This window comes from Leopardus geoffroyi, chromosome C2 (assembly GCF_018350155.1).
Source record: "Leopardus geoffroyi isolate Oge1 chromosome C2, O.geoffroyi_Oge1_pat1.0, whole genome shotgun sequence".
Classification (NCBI taxonomy): domain Eukaryota; kingdom Metazoa; phylum Chordata; class Mammalia; order Carnivora; family Felidae; genus Leopardus; species Leopardus geoffroyi.
In genome coordinates, this window is record NC_059333.1 from 104,602,922 (window position 1) to 104,621,424 (window position 18,503).

General features: G+C 38.7%; 1 long non-coding RNA gene across 7 annotated transcripts in view; it reads right to left on the reverse strand.

Moving 5' to 3' along the window:
* LOC123611307 overlaps positions 1 to 18,503 on the reverse strand; it is a 71,618-nt gene that overhangs the window by 24,903 nt on the left and 28,212 nt on the right. For 5 of the 7 annotated variants that reach the window (XR_006718555.1, XR_006718553.1, XR_006718554.1 and 2 more), the window contains one exon: positions 2,095 to 2,469. This is a non-coding gene — a long non-coding RNA (uncharacterized LOC123611307). Of the gene's footprint in view, positions 1 to 1,938; positions 2,470 to 18,503 lie in introns of those variants that run through there. The other 2 variants (XR_006718556.1, XR_006718551.1) reach the window with 2 other exon arrangements.

The window sequence follows — 18,503 nt, forward strand, 5'->3', positions numbered from 1 at the left end:
TAATCACTAATGCAGATGCTAATCATAGGGGACACTGGGTTGGGGGTCAGGAAGAGTATATAGGATCTTTCTGTACTTCCTACTCACATTTTCTGTAAATCTAAAACTGCTCTAAAAAAGAGTCTAAAATTTTGTAAAGTAAAAAACAGAATAGGTTATGTAACAAAATGCTGTTTTTGTAAATGAGAAATGCATGCATAGAAAACAACAAAACACATTTTACAAAAGTAGATACAAAGTGAAGACACTCATTCAATACATTAGAGTGGTGGTCTTTGTGGGCAGAGATAATGGAAGTCCAGTATGGTGGAAAAAATGAAATTAACAAACTCAGAGAGGGACATTGCATGGACCAATGATGATAGTATGCCATGAACTGAGTATGATCAAATGTGTCCTATGAACTTGAAATCTAAATTAAAAAAAAAAAAAAAGGTAGTGGTTCTCAACTTGAGCAGGGAGGTAGAGTTTAGAGAGATTTTATTTTTTTATTTTGGGAGGGGGTGCGAGCAGGAAAGAGGAGGAGAGGGAGAGAGAGAGAGACAGCAGGCTCCACACTCAGCGTGGAGCCCAATCTGGGGCTCAATCCCACGACCTGGGATCATGACCTGAGCCTAAATCAAGAGGTGGAGACTCAATCAACTGAGCCACCCAGGCGCCCCTAGAGAAATTTTAAAAGAACACACATGCCTCAGTCCCATTTCAGACCCAACTGCATCAGAGGCTCCAGACTTGGAGCCCAAGTATGTGCATTTTGCAAAAGTTCCTATATTAGCCAGGACACTTTTAGTTACAAAACCCCAACTCAAATATGTATAATGAACATAGGGGCTGTATTGGCTCATGTGGCTTGGAAGTCTGGGGAGTAGTGTAGCTTCAGGCACAGATGAATCCAGGAGCTCAAGCTATCCGATCACGCTCTCTCCCACTGCTGTCTGTTTCTAGCTCGATCTCCCCTATTGTGACAGGTTCTCTTTCCCTGTGGTAGGGAAGGTTTTTACTGACATTTGTAGTCATGTGGAGGGAGGAAGGGGACGGAGTAAAATGGAACACTGTAACTGACAATGCCTCAAGGGCCACAGGAAGTGAAGTAGGAGTTCCCCAATAGAAGGGATAGGTGATTATCATATCTCCCCAGGAATATAATTCAGAATAACTCAAACATTCCCTTGTAGGATGACATGGATCTGACTAAAAAAAAAAAAAAAAAAAAAAGAAATATTTTCCAGGTTCCCCATCCTGGTCTCTTGCTCACTTGGGCTCAGCTGCCATGTTCAGTCTAGTTTTGAACATGCCATCATGTTCAGTCACACCTTCCCCTGTCCCAGAAATACAAAAGCATTTAGTCAAATTTGCTATGTGTCTGGCTTACAGCTCTCCTGGATAAGCTTAGAATAAAAAATAAAGATATTTAGTGCAACTATGTGTTCAGCAATATAGATGATGAGTCTAAGAAGGAAAAAGACTGGATAAGTTATCATATCCAAGGTCACAGCAAGCAAAAGTGACAGTTTGAATTTAAGCTCAGATTTTATATCTCCAAACCTCATGCTCTGTCCAAAGTGCAACACTGAACAGGTAGTATTAATAATAAAAATGGGGAACACGGCTGGCTCAGTTGGAAGAGCATGTGACTCTTGATCTTGGTGTCATAAGTTCAAGCCCCACATTGGGTGTAGATATTACTTAAATAAATAAATAAATGTTAAATAATAATTATTCTTATTACAATAAAAATTCTACTATTTATTGAGTTTTTGCTATGTTCCAGGCAGTGTTTTATAAACATTATCTCACTAACTCTCATAACAGGCTATGAAGAAGGTATCATCCCCATTTTATAGATGGAATTGTATAGCTCAGAGAAGAACTGAGCTCAGAGAAGTAATAATCCTGATTACATAGCTATTAAGTGTAGAGCCAGGACCCAAAACCAAATACATTCAAAAAAAGGTTTATTTCAGAAGAACAAAAAGTTAATAAATTAGCCAATAAATAACATCAAGCCTACTTCCAGGGGAAAAATAAAGTATCTAATTTTTGAAGATCATAACTAATTAGTTAAAGTTGACTTACTCGTTTGAAAACATAGACCTTAAAATATAATCATTCAAACATAATAGAAGCTTTATTTCTCTCTAACGACATGGTTCAGAGGGGTGTTCCAGCTTGGAAGGGTTCAGCTCCATGAACTACAGGTCATTCAGGGACTTGGCAGAACAGAGTTTCTGCCATCCTAAACGTGTGGCTTCTAAGGTCACTCTGCTTGTCATCATCCTGGCCCATGAGAAGGAGGAAAGGCGCACAATGTCTAGTCCCTTGAAAGCATAGTCCAGAAGGGCACAAATAGCTTCTGATGCATTCCAGTATCAAGAGCTCAGTCACATGAAACACTCCGCAGCAAAGGAGGCTGGACAATGTGGCTTGTGGTTGGACAGGCATGACCTACAGCCATGATAGTTAAGGCTGCTGTGGAAGAAAAAAGAACAAATTTTGGTGGTGGAGCTGTTGGTAGCTGTCTCTGCCACAACAATCTAATAGACTTAGCCATTAACATAGACAGAGACCTATTTATCATAAAACTTATGAAACTTGGGTCACCGGAGTGGCCCAATTGGTTGAGCGTCCAACTTCGGCACAGATCATGACCCACAGTTCGTGAGTTTCAGCCCCGTATCGGGCTCTGTGCTGACAACTCACAGCCTGGAGCCTGCTTCGGATTCGGTGTCTACCCCTCTCTCTGCCACTCCCCCACTCACACTCGCTCGCTCTCTCTCTCTCTCAAAAATAAATAAACGTTAAAGTTAAAAAAAAAAAAAAAAACCTATGAAACTCAAACTTCTAGGCCTCTCACTAGCATGGCCTCTTCCAAGGCCCTTTTAGGGGCCTGTATTACTTAGCAATTTTTGGATAACAAATTACTCCAAAACTTATCAGCTTAAAACAATAACCTTATTATCTCACACAATTCCTGAGAGTCTGAAATCTGGGAGCTGCTTCTCTGAGTGGCTCTGGCTCAGAATATTAAGCTGTCAGCCAAAAATGCAGTTATTTAAAGGCTTGACCAGGGCTGGAGGATCCACTTCTGAAAGGGTAATCACATAGCTGTGGGCTGGAGGCTTCAGTTTGTCACTGCATGGTCTAATCCACAGGGTTGTCTAATGGTTCTCAAGACATGGAAGCTGAGTTCCCCCAGAGTGAATGATCTGGGAGAGAGGGGTAAAAGTCATAATGCCCTTTATAACCTAGCCTCCAAACTGACATCACTGCTACCTAATTCTGTTGGTCTCACAGACCAATCTCAATGCAATATGAGAGAGGAGGTACACCAGGGCATGAATACCAGAAGAGGGGGATAAGAAGGGGGAAATCTTCATATATGAGGCTGTGTATCAATAGGCTCTAGCAATACGTTCACATGTTTTTTGTAGTATTGGCAAAAGATTTTTTTATGCTCTTTTTTTTTAATGTTTATTTTTGAGAGATAGGGAGAGAGAGAAAGAGAGCAAGCAGGGGAGGGGCAGAGAAGGAGAAGGACAGAGGATTCAGTGTACCCCGCGCTGACAGGAGAGAGCCCAATGTAGGGCTTGAACTCATGAACCATGAGATCATGACCTGAGCTGAAGTCGGATGCTTAACTGACTGAGCCACCCAGGCACCCCTGTTATTTTTCTTAATGAGTTCTCCCTAGTTGTATAAGCTTATGGCACCACAAAACATGAATCCTTTTTTTATACAACCTTGCTTGACAATTATTTAAAATTGTTAAAATTATTTTAGAACATGGTGAATTTATTCCACAAACCAAAACTGTAATAACTAAGTTCTGAAGGAATGAAGTACTTTTTCAAGAGTGTTTGTTTTCATTGTTGTTAATATTATATAGTTTGTACACTGCTGATTTGTATCAATACCACACAAGAAGTTAGGATATCTGGATGTCAATCCAGATTCTACCTCTAACAAACTGAGTGATCTTCCTTCATATGATGCAGCCTGCTCTCTGAACTGGCTTTGTCTCTAGAATAAGCAGTTGCATTAACTAGTCTGTACAGGTGCTTCTAGCCAGGTCTTTAAAAGTATGTCTCTCTATGCTACAAATTTCTCATCCATAAAATGGGAATAACAGTATCTACTTCACAAAGGTATAGTGATGATCAAATGAGGTAGCCTACATAAACTATCCCAAATATGCCTAGCAAGCAGTGTATATTCAGTATATATTAGCCATTCTTGTTATTTTATGCCTGAAAACTAACCAACCTCAGGAAGCCTATTTTGAATAATTTTATAGTATAGCAGTAATTCATAATGTCAGTTTTCATCTCAGATGATTGTGTAAATTTTTATAAGTGAGTGAAAGTTAATAGGAAGTAATATCAAGGTTGCAGAACAATGGGGAACTCTTATACATTTATTGATGAGAGTATAAGCTGGTATAATGACTTTGGTAAAACATTTAATAATATATCCACTTAAGCTAAACTTATACATATCTTATGGCCCAGCAAATCCTCTCCTGTCTAAACTCAACATATATTAGTGCCATGTCCACCAAAATTTATACATGAGAATATGCATCATAGCTTTATTGATAATATTCAAACTTGAAACAACCCAAATGTCTTTCAGCAATAGAATGGAAAAGTAAAGCATATTCATACAATGGAATGAAAATAACAATGAAAAGAACAAATCTCACCAATATGATATTGAGCAAAAGAAACCAAATATGTAAAAATCCATCTTCATGATCCCATTATATGGAGTACAAAATCAGGCAAGCAAAACTGTGGTAATGGAGGTCAAAAGAATGATTATCTTTGAAAAAATATTGATTGGAAGAGAGGGTAAGGGAGCCTTCTGGGGTGCTGGAAATGTTCTACATATTGATCTGAGTAGTGGTTTCACAAGGTGTGTACGTGTGTAAAAAAACCAGTCAAGCTTTAGATTTAAGATTTGTACATCTCATTGTAAGTTGTACCTCAATGAAATATTTTTTAAGTTGGTAATGGTATAAAGAAATCCATTGCTGATATCATTGTAGGAGAAGATATAGGCTTATGCAATTTTGTTTCATTTTAGCTAAATTTTTGACAATTATGGTTCTAGGTAATAATTAATGAACAATTAATTATTACTCTCCTATCATATACTACCTTATTAATTGTGTCCATTTTTCACTCATTTCACAAATATTTAAGTGCCAGATGCTCTGCTAGGTGATGGGATCATTAACAATGAACAAAATAGACACAGCTCTTGCATCCACAGAACTGGTGTGTCAGCAAGACACAGAAATAAATCAGAAGTTACAACTGTGGAGTGAGAACGGAGTGCACAGGGATAAAAACAAGGAGAACATTTCCCCAAAGCCATGCTGGGAAAATGAGAGGGGCTGATTTTCTTGAGTTTTGGAAACCAGCAGTGCTCAAAGACAGGAATCTTAGAGGTCAGTGGCTGTACTGGGATAGAGACCTGAGGGTGCTGCCCTACTCCTAGAGAGAAGGCAGGCAAGCACCCCCAGGGCGATCTAAGGATTGCCTAAGGTGCATGGAAAGAGACCGTTCGCTCTTCTTAAAGTATATCTGCGAGAAGTGGTGTTCGCAGAGATGCCTCTCTGGGGAAAAAGAGCCAGTGGGTGCCATTTCCTTCCTCTGCCTTTCAGCATAGGTGCAAAGACACCTGCTGAAGGCAGCTAACCTGGATACTGGCTGTTTAGCCCACTTACTCCAAATGCCACACCCCTGCACTCTGGCTTGACTGCCATTCTCCATCAAACCTGCATCCATCTCGGTGTGTAAGACCACGCCCTAGAAGACCAGCACAGGCCCTGCCACAGCAGGTCCCTACAGTTTGGAGTTTTAAAAGTCAGCAGGCCTGGCTGGGTTAGAGCCCAAAGTGCACTGTGCTGCTCCAGACAGGCAAGTAACCCAGAGACAGACAGTGTGAAATCAGCAATCTGAAAACTCCTGGAACACACGAGGAGAAATTATTTGCTCTTTTGGAAGGGATTCCCTGAAAGTAGCAAGCACAGAGACCCCTCTTCAGGGACAAAGAAATTCTGGTACCATTTCTCTCTCCCACCCCTCAGCATAAACTAGCTTCGGTAAACAGCACAGTGCCAACACTGGCTGTCTAACCTGCTTACACCAAGTCCTACCCCCCGCCCCCAAGCTCTGCTGGTACTGCTTTTCTCAGGCAAGTGTTCCTAAGACCCAGAACAGTGGGCCTCTCCCACAGAATACCAGCACAAACCCCTGCACACACCACATCTATCCACCAGAGATTTCTGCAAGGCTTCAGTTCTAGTGGAAGTAGCATCAAGTCTTTCATTTAACTAGGTATGCACACCTCAGACAAAATGCCAGGATGGAGGAATTCAGCCCAAAAGAAAGAACAAGAAAAGCTCATGGCCAGAGATCTAATCAAAACAGATATAAGTAATATGCCTGGTGAAGAATTTATGGCAACAATCATAAGGATACTCGCTGGGATTGAGAAAAGCATGGAAAACATCAGAAAGACCCTTACCACAGAGATAAAAGTTAAAAAAGACAAGCCGTCAGAAATGAAAAATACAATAACTGAGATTCAAAACTGACCAGATGTAATGACCACAAGGATGGAAGAAGCAGAGGAATGAATAAATTATATAGAAGAAAGAATAATGGAAAATGATGAAGCTGAACAAAAGAGAGAAAGAAGAATTATGGATCACAAGAATAAACTTGGGGAACTCCGTGACTTCATCAAACATAATAACATTCATATCATAGGAGTCTCAGAAGAAGAGAGAGGAAAGGGGGCAGGTTTATTTGAGGAAATAATAGGTGAAAACTTCTGGGGAAGGAAACAGACATCCAAATCTAGGAGGCACAGAGAACTCCCATCAAAATCAACAAAAGCAAGCCAACACCAAGTCATATTATAGTTAAATTTGCAAAACATAGTGATAAAGAAAAAAGTCCTAAAAGCAGCAAGACAAAAGAAGTCCCTAACTTACAAGGGAATACCCATAAAGCTAGCTGCAGATCTCTCCACAGAAACTTGGCAAGCCAGAAGGGAGTGGCATGATATATTCAATGTGCTGAATGGGAAAAATCTGCAGCCAAGAATACTCTATCCAGCAAAGCTATCTTTCTGAATAGACGGAGAGATAAAGAGTTTTCCAGACAAACAAAAGCAAAAGGAGTTCATGACCACTAAACCAGGCCTGCAAAAAACATTAAAGGGGACAGACTGAGTGGGAAAGAAAGACCAAAAGTGACAAAGACTAGAAAAGAACAGAGAAAATCTCCAGAAAAAAACAACAAAACAAGTCATAAAATGGCACTAAAAACATACCTATCTTTAGTTACTCTGAATGTGAGTAGACTAAATGCTCCAATCAAAAGACATAGGGTGTCAAAATGGGTTTAAAAAAAAAAGACACATCTAATCTGTTGCCCACAAGAGACTGATTTTAGACCTAAAGACACCTACAGATTGAAAGTGAGGGGATGGAGAAACATCTGTCATGCAAATGGATGTGAAAAGAAAGCCAGAGCAGCAATACATGTACCAGACAAAATAGACTTTAAAACAAAGACCATAACGGGGCACCTGGGTAGTTCAGTCAGATGAGCATCCGACTTGATTTCAGCTCAGGTCATGATCCCAAGGTCATGGGATCAAGCTCTGGACTGAGCATGGAGACTGTTTGAGATTCTCGTTCTCTCTCTCTCTCACCTGTCTGCCCCTTTCCTCCACTTGCACTCTTTCTCTCTAAAATAAACAAATAACTAAATAAATAAATTAAATTAAATAAAGATTACAAATAAGAGACAAAGAAAGACATTATATAATAAATAATAAAGGAGACAATCCAACAAGAAGATCTAACAGTTGTAAATATTTATGCACCCAACATAGAAGCATCAAAATACATCAAACATAAAGTTACTGATAGTATTACAATAATAGTAGGGGGTTTTAACACCCCACTTACAACAATAGATAACATCTGAGCAGAAAATCAACAAGGAAACAATGGCTTTGAGTGACACACTGGGCCAGATGGACTTAACAGATATATTCAGAACATTTCATCCTAAAGCAGCAGAATACACATTCTTTTCAAGTGCACATGGAACATTCTCCAGAATAGATCACATACTAGGTCACAAATCAGGCCTCAAGAAGTACAGAAAGATTGAGATCATACCATACATCTTTTCTAACCACAAGACTATGAAACTTGAAGTCAACCACAAGAAAAAAATTGGAAACACCACAAATGCATGGAGGTTAAACAACATGCTGCTAAAGAATGAAGGGGGAAGGGCACCTGGGTGGCAGATTTGGTTAAGTGTCTGACTCTTGATTTCAGGTCAGGTCATGATCTCATGGTTCATGGGTTTGAGTGCCACATTGGCTTCCATGCCAATAACGTGGAGCCTCCCTCTCTTTCTCTGCCCTTTCCCTGCTCATGAGGGTGTGCTCTCTCTCTCTGTCTCTCTCTTTCAAAATATATAAACTTAAAAAAAAGAATGAATGGGTCAACCAAGAAATTAAAGAAGAAATTTAAAAAATATATGGAATCAAATGAAAATGAAAACAAAGGTCCAAAATCTTTGGGATGCAGCAAAAGCAATCATAAGAGGAAAGTCTATGGCAAGACAGGTCTACTTCAAAAAGCAAGAAAAATCTCGAATAAACAACCTAACCTGACACCTAAAAGAGTTAGAAAAATGACAATGAAGCCTAAAGTCAGCAGAAGGGAAATAATAAAAATTAGAGCAGAAATAAATGATATGGAAACTAAACTAAGCTAAACTAAACTAAATTTAGTTTTAAAAAAAAAAAAAAAAACCAATAGAACAGATCAAAGAAACCAGGACCTGATTCTTCAAAAACAAAATTGATAAAACTTATAAACTCCTAGCCAGACTTATCAAAAAGAAAAAAGAAAAGACCCAAAGGAGAGGAGAAATAACAACGAACACCACAGAAATACAAACAATTACAAGAGGATATTATGAAAAGTGATATGCCAACAAATTGGACAATCTGGAAGAAATAGATAAATTCCTAGAAACATATAAACTACCAAAACTGAAATAGGAAGAAATAGAAAATTTGAACTGACTGGTAACCAGCCAAAAAATTGAATCAGTAATCAAAAATCTCCCAACAAACAAGGCTAGGGCCATATGGCTTCAGAGGGAAATCCTACCAAACATTTAAAGAAGTTAATACCTATTCTTCTCAAACTGTTCCAAAAAATATAAATGGAAGGAAAACTTCCAGATTCATTCTATGAGACCAGCATTATCCTGATTTCAAAACAAGACAGAGACTCCACTAAAAAAGAGAACAGCAGGCCAATATCCCTGATGAACATAGATGCAAAAATTCTCAACAAAATACTAGCAAATCAAATCTAACAGTGCATTAAAAGAATCATTCACTATGGTCAAGTGAGATTTATTCCTGGGCTGCAAGGGTGGTTCAATATTTGCAAATCAATGTGATATAAATTAATAAAAGAAAGGATAAGAACCATACGATCCTCTCAATAGATGCAGAGAAAGCTTTTGACAAAATACAACATCCATTCATGATAAAAAAAAAAAAAAAAACAAAGTAAGGAGAAAGGGAACATACCTCAACATCATAAAGGCCATATATGAAAAACCCACAGCTAATATCATCCTCAATGGGAAAAAAATGAGAGCTTTTCCTATGGTGAGGAACAAGACAGGGCTATCCATTCTTACCAGTTATTTAAAATAGCACTAGAAGTCCTAGCCTCAGCAATCAGATAACAAAAAGAAACAAAAGGCATCCAAATTGGCAAGAAAGAAGTCAAACCTTCACTATTTGCAAAAACATGACAATCTATATAGAAAACCCAAAGACTCCACCAAAAAATTGCTACAACTGATACACAAATTCGGGAAAGTCACAGCATACACAATCAACATATAGAAATCTGTTGCATTTCTATACATCAGTAATGAAGCAGCAGAAAGAGAAATCAAGAAATCAGTCCCATTTACAATTGTACCAAAAACCATAAGATATCTAGGGATATAAACCTAACCAAAGAGACAAAATATCTGATTCTGAAAACTATAAAACACTGATGAGAGAAATTGAAGAGGACACAAAGAAATGGAAAAATATTCCATACTCATGAATTAGAAGGACAAATATTGTTAAAATGTCTATACTAACCAAAGTAATCTACATATTTAATGCAATCCCTATCAAAATACCCCCAGTATTTTTCACAGAGCATAACAAACAATCTTAAAATTTACATGGAACCACAAAAGATCCCTACTAGCCAAAGCAACCTTGAAAAAGAAAAGCAAAGTTGGAGGCATCACAATCCTGGACTTCAAGTTATATTACAAAGTTGTAGTGGGGGTGCCTGGCTGGCATGCGACTCTTGATCTTGGGATTGTGAGTTCGAGTCCCATGTTGGGTAAACAGATTACTTAATAAGATCTTTAAAAAAGAAAAAAGCAAAGCTATAGTGATTAGGACAGTATGATACTTATACAAAAACAGACACATAGATCAATGGAACAGAATAGAAAACCCAGAATGAACCCACAGCTGTATGGTCAACTAATCTTCGACAAAGCAGGAAAGAATATCCAGTGGAAAAAAGACAGCCTCTTCAACAAATGGTGTTGGGAAAACTGGACAGCAACATGCAGAAGAATGAAACTGGACCACTTCCTTACACCATACACAAAAATAAATTACAAATGGATGAAAGACCTAAACATAAGACAGGAAACCATCAAAATCCTAAAGGAAAACACAGGCAGTAACCTCCTTGCCATCTGTTGTAGCAACTTCTTACTAGATATATCTCCAGAGGCAAAGGAAACAAAAGCCAAAATAAACTATTGGGACTTCATCAAAATAAAAAGCTTCTGCACAGGGAAGGAAACAATCAACAAAACTAAAAGGCAACCTACAGAATGGGAGAAGATATTTGTAAATGATGTATCTGATAAAGGGTTAGTATCCAAAATATATAAAGATCTTATAAACCTGAACACCCCCAAAAAACAAATAATCCAGTTTAAAAAAATAGGCAGAAGACATGAATAAACATTTTTTCAAGGAAGACATACACATGGCTAACAGACACATGAAAAGATGCTCAACATCAGGGAAATACAAATCAAAAGTACAATGAGATATCACCTCACACCGGTCAGAATGGCTAAAATTAACAACACAGGAAACAACAGGTGTTAGCAAGGATGCAGAGAAAGGGGAACCCTCTTACACTGTTGTTGGGAATGCAAACTGGTGTAGGCACTCTAGAAAACAGTATGGAGGTTCCTCAAAAATTTTAAAATAGAACCAACATATGATCCAGTCATTGCACTACTGGGCATTTCCCCAAAGGACACGTAAATATATATTCAAAGGGGTACATGCACTTCAATGTTTAAAGCAGTATTATCTGCAACAGCCAAATTATGGAAAGAGCCCAAATGTCCATCAACTAATGAATGCATAAACAAGATGTGATATTTATACACACACACACATATAATATATGATGTATATATATGATATATGTATCATATGTATATATATATAAATGGAATTTAAGAAACAAAACAGATGAACATAGGGAGAAAAAAAGAAAGGCAAACCAGGAAACAAACTCCTAACCATAGAGAACAAACTGAGGGTTTCTGGAGGGGAGGTGGATGTGGATTAAATTGGTGATGCTTATTAAGGAGAGCACTTAATACCCTCCTTGTGTTGTAATGAGCACTGGGTGTTGTATGTAAGTGTTGAATCACTAAATTCCACATCTGAAACTAATATTTCACTGTATGTTAACTAACTAGAGTTTAAACAAAAACTTGGAAAAAAAATCCTAGGCATGTGCTGGGGTGTGAATACATGTCAGCCATCTACTGAACTGAGGCCAGGAGGGGATTTGGGGCTCTAAATACATTTAAATAGACATTCTATTGTTTCTTCTGTTTTTATCTCTACCTTCACATCCATTTTCAGAAATACTAATTCTTTTTTTTAATGTTTATTTATTTTGAGAGAGAGCACACATGAGCAGGGGAGGGGCAGAGAGAGAGGGAGAGAGAATCCCAAGCAGGATCCATGGTGTCAGTGCAGAGCTGGACACAGGGCTTGAGCTCACAAACCATGAGACCATGACCCAAGTAAGAGTCTGATGCTCAAGCAATTAAGCCATCGAGGTGCTCCCAGAAATATTACAAATTCTTAAAGGTTTGGGATCTTCTCTAGAAAAAGTTAGCTGCTTCTCAGCTTTTCTTTTCATACATTCAGAAACCATTCATGGTTAGATGTAGGGTTGAGGGTTAGGGTGAGGGTGGCTGGTATCCTGCAGTTCAGAGACCTCTCCTGAGAAGTCTCCTTAGACTTCTGCTGGGTGAGAATAGACATGGCTATATACTTTTTTAAAAAGTTACAACTGCATGTCACAAATGTATTATGGGAAAGTAGAATGCACCACCCTGCTATTGGAGAACAAAGCAGAGGCAACAACAACCCAGAAGGGAAAGACTTGCTAAAGAAACTAGTATCTAAGGTGAAATTAGTTCCTTTAGAGCAGGGATAGCATGCTGTTCCACAGGCCAAAGAGGGCATGGAATATCTACCTGAGAAAGGTTGAATATGTATGGACATAAAGTATGCTGGAGAGGGAGCAAGGAATGCAATAAATGATACTAAAAAAGCCAACCCATGGAGGACCCTGTGAACCCTGTGAAAGGGGGAAAGATTTTATTATGTGCATAAGAAAAAGACATAACTTGACATATATTCTAGATGCATTAGAATGAACATTGTGAAGAATGAACTAGAGGGAGGCAAGATTGGAGGAAGAGAGACAGGCTGGGAGGCCACTCCCAGCAGTAAATTAGCTGGAGATAATGGTATTTAAAACTAAGGCAGTAGAGATGAATTGAGAGATATTTGGGGAAGTAGAAATAGTGGGACTTGAAGATTGTTTGGCTAAGCAATGAAGAGTGAAAAATGAAGGCTGACACCCGGTTGCTGGCTTAAGTCACCCTGTTGACAATGATGCCATTCACCAGGACAGGGAATATAATAAGGAGTATTATTTTTCTAGTTTTCTAGTTGGAGAGATTTTGAGGAGGAAGCTAATGAGTTCTGTTTTGTCTATCCTGTGTTCAAAGTGCTTGAAGACAGTCAAGTAGAGATATTCAGAGTGCGGTTGGTGCTTAAGAGACGTAACTGTCCTGAAGGCATAAATTTGGAAGTCAGCATTGTACGGATATTAACTAAAGCCATGAAGTAGAGAAAATCTAAAATCACCCCTAAATAATATGTACAGTTAAAAGATTGACAGATTCAGTATACAACACAGGGGAATACTCACCTTTAAATGAAAAGCAGAAGAGAAAGAAGGTCCCTCAAAGAATGCTGAGGAGGAACAAAGAAAAAGGAAGAAAACCAGAAGATTGTGTGTACAGAAGCTAAAGGAAGGGAGATTTTTCCAAGAGTGTTAGGTGGGCAACAGGGTCAAATACTGCCAAGAGATTATATCAGGGAAGTCTTGGTGATCTTAACAAGATGAGTAGCAGAGGAGGTAGCTGCCAAATTGCAGTGGTTGAGGACTGAATGGGAGGTGAGGTGGTTACTGTGTCTGATTCTCAAACACCCACTCCCTCTCTAAAATTGGAGAATCCTAATCTTCTGGCTACTGACTAGTGTAGACACATAATAATTACAGTACAGTTAAACCTTGAATTGAGAGTAACTTGTTCTGTGAGTGTTCTGCAAGATGAGCAAACGTTTCTAATAAATTTTAACTTCATAAACAAGCAATGTCTTGCAATATGAGTAGTGCGTGATGCAGGATGTCACATGATCACAATTGAGCCAATGATTCTTCTCTCTCTCTCTCTCTCTGGAGATTGTGGGTAACTGTCGCCCATGCTCGGATGCTCGGTCTCAGGCTGTGATGTTTAGCAGAAATCGGTGATTTTTCAGAACGTTGGGAGGTGTCCACAACTGGCACTCATGTATTTTCTGTCACTTCAAAGCGTCTATGGACAGTCCTTTGCTTTTCCATACAAGAGTAAGCTTAGGGATGCTTTGCTTCATTCTAGGTCAGGCTGCCTGCTGATTTAGACCCTTTCCTCTGCTGCCTTATTGCCAATTACTTTAAATACAGTATATGAAAAGAGTTTATTAATACTATACTGTAGTCAATATCCGTGTAAGTGTATACAATGGCCCCCCATGCAGGAAAAGATTCCATTGAGTCAATAGATAGCAGTGATTCCATTAGTGATAGTGAAAGTCATCCTACACAGTAACCATCCTCTCTCTTGTCTCCCTCACACCAGCCACAAAGGTTTTCAAAGGTAAGTGCAGGTTAATTTTTTTCTTTATATTTTGTATTTTATTATTTTGTATTATATTACAGTATTGTAATCATTTTTATATGAATATTTTGGGGTTGTGGAATCATCTGAGTTTCCATAATTTCTTATGGGGAAATTCACTTTGATATACAAGTGCTTTGGATTGCAAGCATGTTTCAGAAATGAATTATACTCGCAAACCAACGTTTTACTGTACTAGTTTTACACAGCACAGTACACACTCACTAGTTTAAGTAGAAAGAGATTTATTCAAGGGTATTGGTTAATTTACAGTATATCTGGGAAGGCCAAGAAACCAAGCTCGGTTGTTGTATGCTCATTGATAACACAGCCATGAGAAAAGCCCAACCACACCATGAAAACTTTCCAACAGAAAAGTTCTTGCTGTCACCACCTGATGCTTGATACCCATGAATCAGGATCTGGTCACTAGAATCTCTACAACAGCTGCAGTAGAAAAAACAAAAGCCTCTACATCTATGCTTGCCAGAACTACGTGGCCTCTGCCTCGTGATGCTCACTTCTGCCTGCCAAGTCTGGCAAGGGTGCATCTGCCTGGCAGAAAGCATGAGTAACCCTCGCTATACTTCATGGGATCCCAAAAAGGCATGCTGCAATGGATAGAAAAGGTGTAGAATGAGACAGTTGGTAATGTTTGCCACTGTCCATCCCTTTGGTTATTCAGCATCTGTTCATCTTTCTCCCCTTAAAATTGCACACCACAAACATATAGATCCCTGAGGTTTTTCCACTGGGCACAGTTGCCTTCCTTGTGTGGTAGAAGCCCTATCTCCCCTTTAAAATCTACATCAAGCACTCCAGCCAATACATGTAATCCACCTTGCCTTGTTCATGAAGCATGAGGAATCCAAAAAGACCAGGTGTCAGTCTCAACCTCCAGTTCACTGTAACCACTTTTGTGTTTTCCAATGAACTAATTCCTCCCTTGGATAGTAAGACTATTAGGCCAGCAACGTTGAAAGTTGCAGGGATAGAGAGAAAAATTTTGAGAGTGGGTCATTAAGCTTATTAGTGGGAGGTGTCACTCTTACTTCACATCCATTGGTTTCTGACCCTATGTATTGTGGCCATGAAAGATATATATGGAGTGCATCCTGACTGACAGCATTACAGCCTCATGGCTGGTATCTTAATTGGGTCTCCCAAAGGACTGTCTACCTTTCTAAAAGCCCACCTACTTTTGGGTGATGGGATACATGGTAGGACCAGTGAATCTCAAAAGCATTAGCCCAATGCTTTATTTCATTCACCAATTAATAGATTCCCTGGTCAGAAACAATGGTTAATAAGATACCATGACAAAAAAAAAAAAAGATACCATGACACTGAATTAGGTACTTAATAGGACTATAGATAAGGATGCAGGTAAAATTTTGGCATGCAGGGAAAGTAAACCTGTATTTATAGTTAATATGTGTTTGCACTGAGAAAAATTGCTGCCCTGTCCATGATGGAAAGAGGCCTATGTAGTGAAACTGGCAGTAGGTGGTTGTTTGATATTCCAGGACTGAGGGCTAGATCAGGACCCAGCTGTTGGTCACTGTGGCAGGTATGTTAGGCACTCAGGAATTGTAGTAGCCAAGTCAGCCCCAGGGAGGGGGGGTGGTGTTAATATTGAACCTAGGAATAATCTCCTTCCTTGCCATTATCAAGACTTTAAAAGCTTATTGAACAAACACTTAGATGCCTGGGAAAAGGCCAGTTTGGGAACATTGAGAGTATCCTCCGTAGTAGTCCTTGACAAGCATCCATGGGACACAGTTATTCTCGTAGTCTGGACACAATCTAAAGATGTCCATCTATGCATTTCTTTCCCCATATCTCCTTGTTACAGCCTTTCAATCTGTTTTTTTTTTTTTTTTTCTATGACCTGACTTAGTTTTTCCCATGAACCAGTATAGATCCACACCTCAGGGTGTCTCCTTCCAGACAAAATAGACCATGATACATTCCTTCCAAAACTTGCATGAGTGCATCTGAAAACCTTGATGATGATTTCTTTTCCCCCATGAAGAAGAGGCAAAGTCACCTGCTAAAAGTGAGGGAAGAGGGCATCTGGGTGGCTCAGTCAGGTTAAGCATCCAACTTCAGCTCAGTTCATGATCTCATGGTTCGTGGGTTCGAGCCCTGAGTCAGGTTTTGTGCTGACAAGTCAGAGCCTGGAGCCTGCTTAGGAGTCTGTGTGTGTATCTCTCTTTGCCCCTACCCTGCTCACACTCTCTTTCTCTCAAAAATAAATAAACATTTAAAAAATTTTTTCAGAGTTTCAGCTTAAAAAAAAAGTAAGGGAAGAATGTGACAGAGTCAAAGATGTGAGAAATTCAAAAGTTTTAAAATACCCACACATGAGAGAGAGATGATTTGGAAAAATGATTTGGGGACAGTTTTGAAGATGTCAAATTACATGGTTATGCGATTTTTCTCCAGGAGCAGTCACTGCAATGGATAAAATATAGCATGTTACTGCAGCCTCAAGACTATTCTTTCCCCTATGTTTAAAAATAATTGCTAGTTCACAAAATTAATTTACTGGTAATTCTAGCTAAAGTGGGGTTATTATTTAGATATTTTATTTGTTAATAGCATCTTTTGTCCAAGATATAAGAGTAATATATAAAAAATAAGTATTATTTGGAATAATCAACTTTTACAATCTGTAAAATCAACTGATAACAATCATTGCCTTTGGAAAGGGGAATTAGGTGGCTGAAAGATAAGAGTAGAGGGAGATTTACTTTCCTTTCACTCTATATCCCTTGTAGCTTTTGCATTTTGTATCTATACATAAAAAATACCTATACAATCTCTTGATGTGTCCAGCCTCACTTGATAAAAGTATGTTTCTCTGAGAGTTCAGGTCTGTGCATCTGTGGCCTTCTGTCTGTTAGGTCTGCTCTATACCAAAGGGCACGTGGAGATGATTTTCTAAGCTATTTCTCAACATCAGCTACCCAGAAGGACATTTTCCAAAATCTGTGTGATGAGTATGTGAATTATTTATTTTTCCCTGTATTTTGTAAACTTTCTATAATGCACATAGTCAGGGAAAGAACTCATAAGTATTTGTCATGTATCCACTCATTCACTTGTCCATGTATTCAACCAATTCTTAGCAAGGTGTGTATGTGTTTTCTTAAAACCCTTATGTGATGTGTTCTAGGAAATACAGAGCTACAAAGAGAAAGCCTCTAGTTAGTCACCTCAATCTTTTTTAACGGGGCATAATATAAATAAGGAGTATAAATACCTTCCAGGTATTTACAGACAGATATGTAGGAAAGTCCTCAATAGAACAGGATGATCTAAAAGCTCTGTGTAACAAACATTGTGTTATGGAAGTGTAGAAGAAACAATTCATCCTGGGCGTATCAGGAAAAGTTTCACAGGGAAAGAAAAAAACAAAACCCAACACATATTTGAGCTATGTTTTGAACAATGATCAGAATTTTGGAGAAGAAAAAGAGATGGAAAATGCATTTCAGGTTGAGGAAACAGCTTGAGCAAAGGCATAAAAACACGAATATGTGTGGCAAATTTGCAAAAATGGTCACCATCTAGTGAGATAAGAATGCAGTGTGCGTGGAAATACTTATGGGAGCAGGATGTCAAAAGGAACAGACAAGTCATGCTGCCTGAGATATGTCATACAAGATGCTGAAAATTTGTGAAAAGGAAGGAACAAGTCTCACTCATGTTTTAGGAGGAATTATATTTAGGCAGTGTGATAACATAAAAATCATAGGCTTTAAAAGTTAAGCAGACTTAAATTTGAATCTTATCTTGTACTCACTAGCAGTGTCATCTGGGACAAGTCACCTAACTTCTTTGTTCTCAATTTCATCCTGTCAGATGAAAGCTGACAAATGAAAAGCCCTCAACACTTGCATGGCACACAGGAGAGGTTAAATCAATTATAGGTATTTATTTTTATGGCAATGTGGATGGTCTATCAGCAAGGTAGGATATTGAATATATGGGCTAGTTTAGGGACTGAAATGGAATCTAGGGAAGGTGATGAGGGCCCTAAGTTAACAACGACTATAGGAACAGAAATGGCAGAAC